This window comes from Hylaeus volcanicus, chromosome 9, assembly GCF_026283585.1.
Source record: "Hylaeus volcanicus isolate JK05 chromosome 9, UHH_iyHylVolc1.0_haploid, whole genome shotgun sequence".
In the NCBI taxonomy this organism is placed as follows: domain Eukaryota; kingdom Metazoa; phylum Arthropoda; class Insecta; order Hymenoptera; family Colletidae; genus Hylaeus; species Hylaeus volcanicus.
This window is the reverse complement of record NC_071984.1, coordinates 3502828-3505974: the sequence shown is the minus strand read 5'-3', so window position 1 is coordinate 3505974 and position 3147 is coordinate 3502828.

Below are 3147 nucleotides of genomic sequence, written 5' to 3'. Positions count from 1 at the left end.
CCCTGAAGATTCCCCAAGCACGAAGCAAATGTCTCCTATGCCCGTATTTGTCATCACCGTTGACAAAGACATACCTGAAAACCGCAACTCCCCGCGTCATCAGGTCTCGGCCGACTTTATCTCTGGAAGCATGCCTCTGAATATTTGCGACGCGATCGCCGTACGCACATTAGCGCTAGATATCGGCGCGCCAACGAGCTTCTTAGATTTCACTCTCGAGGGCCGGATTAATCGTGTCTGGCGGCCTATCTGTTCCGACATTCAGCGATTAGCGAATAAGAAGATCTGGTAACGCGAGACCGTGCATGCAACCGCTTTCTTTTATCGGGCTTTATCTCCTCTTTGAATGTTCCTGCTCCGTTGAGCAGCGCGATAACGGACGTTCCGATCGGCGAACGCTCGGTTTCCTTTTTCACGGACTTTCGCGGAGTCGTTATGTTATTGTAAACAATTCTCTATCGCGGTGATTAACGACCGAACGCGATCACGGTTCGACATTTTTAATGGCGACGACAACACCTCAGGACCGGGTGTTCGGATTTTTGTGAGTCGCCACTGCGCCGTACACTGCGTGCATCATGCGTTCTAACCCTTTGCACTCGGATGTCTCTTCTGAGGGGGTAAAGAGCATTTGTATAAGAAAGTAAGATGTGCAATTTGTTAAGATAAACAAGGAAGCCTAAGATTAGAATAGTATAAATGTAATAGTATATATGTTGATGTTTGACATCATTCCTCAATGTCTAAAGATTCGTATAAGCTCGAGTATCGTTACAATAAATTACACGCGTTATAAATTACATTATGCCATACGACTGTTTGCGAATTCTGTAACGAAATGGCTACGAGTGCAAAGGGTTAATGTAAATTCGTTACACGAGTCCCCGGAGACGTTTCTATCGACACTAACGTTCCCGATCTTCAGGAAGTCACCGGGAACGAATCGCGCGTGATTCTCGAAGCAGAACTCGAGAGCGTGGAAGACGAGGCAGTGACAACCTCTGGAGGAGCGTAATCGCGGGGGAGAATGTAACTAAACGACGCGTGGAAAGATCAGGGGACGCAGCCTCTCGCGGTATATCATTCTCCCTGGCTCCCCCTCTCCCCTCGCCACGGCTATCTTTCCCTCTTCTTCTGCCTCGTTTTTCCCATCCGCGTACCCCCCCTTTACCTCGGTTTTCATCCCAACCATGTCGCGCGACACTCGAGCTGCGTTTTGTATTATTAGAACACGAGTCTTTAGCGGCCGCGAAGACGAAGGAATCATTGGTCCGCGCCGCGCCGAGATATCCTGATGACGTCAAACGGATTTCTGAACGACACTCGCCGTTACCGAGCGATTTTTAGAACAGACCTGGTCCATCTGTCTCCGAACGTTGACGTTTTCGATGTAGGGCAGAGTTCGCCGGCGAAGGGGAGGAATCTGGGATTGCCGGTGAAGTTGACCGGGCCCCTAACGCTCTCTCTCGCAAAGCGAACAGTTGATATAAGGACTAACATGGGGTAGCCATGGGGAGAGAGACCGTAGACTTAACGTAGATTCCTATGGTCTCTCTCTCTCCCTCGTAAAGGGCATTGTTGATTTAGAGACTAGCATGGGGAGTAAATACTAGCGTGAAAAGTCAAGGCCCCCTTCTGGGTGTTCGGGTCGTTGCAAAGCAAGCGTGTGCTGATCCCAGACGAACGCAAAGCGATTAACTCTTTTTGTACGGACCGCGGTTATATTAAGTTACATTAAGTTGTCTCAAAAGTTTCTTCCATTTTATTAATGATACATAAACAATATTTTATGTCTATTCTTACATTATTGAATTGCGTACAATTCATTTCGTTACGTTACTGTCACATTACTGTTAACATCTAAGAAATTAGGTTGTCTATTTGTATAAACACTGCCACATGAAATAATTGTGTCACGGAAGAGACTTTTGGGACAACCTAATGCATATTCGTGGTACGAGGAAGTTTTTCATAAGAGTGGTTGCAACTTTGCATTTTGCGTAGAAATCTCGAGCGTGATTGAGACCAAACATTTCATTCGGACCGCGACAGTCATCACTGTCGGCGTTTGAGGTGTTTGGAAAGCATTTCTAAAATGTTTATACTGCTTTGTCGCAGCCTAAACCGATAATAAGCGGCCCAATGGACGGCAGTAGTATGAACAGGGTTAAATATGGTTGTATGGTTGTATATACCACGCTTACCTTGATGAAGAGACGGCAGGGGGGACGGTGGGGACACCTGGAATGGCTCCTGTTTGATCTTCAGCAAGTGCTGAGTGTCCTGCATCCCTTCCAGGCCTACCACGCCCAATCCTCCATTGCCCTGTTGCAACTCCTGAAAGGTATTCAAGGTGAAATCAGTTATTTATCTATACAGAGTTCTGGTTTCTGCAATTAATACATTGAAGTCTAACCCTTGCACTATTTTCAGGAGTCTGACTCGTGACGAATGTTTTAAACCATACTTGCAAATCACAAGATCATCACTGACTCGTGATGAATATTTTAAACCATACTTGCAAATCACAAGATCATCGCTGACTCGTGATGAGAATTTTAGACCAGAACGAACATCCGAAGACACGGAATGGAACGTTTCGTGTCGGCGCAAACGTGCGGACCGCTTCGACGTCGTCCAAGTAGGAATCGACGATTAAATAAACAGTATGTTTTATTTAACTTGTAACGCGAGTGTTTTCGCAAACTAAATGTCAAAGGAACCGAATATCATAATACCGTCTGTAATGCGCGTCGAGCGACAAACGAAATATCATTATTCGTGTCAAACGTGTTTACGGAACCTTCGATATCGCTTCTAATGTTTTCAAAACACGCGAGACTACGAGAAGCGTCGTCGCACGCCCCCAAATGCGTTACGGTATATTTGTAGAACGCTCGAAGAACCCTAACTGTCAAAGAAATAACATTGGAAAAGTAATTGGGTAGTTATGATCTTGTATTATATTTATATATATATTCTAAACATAATCTAAATAACTTATGCATACTTATGCACTTATGTATATCTAATAGTTAGATTTTTCTTTTTGCAGCATGTTGGAGTAATTAAATGACAAGACCAAGTCAACCAAGAACAAGACCAAGAGAAGATACGATATTGGTATATCAGTTATTACAAGTTTCT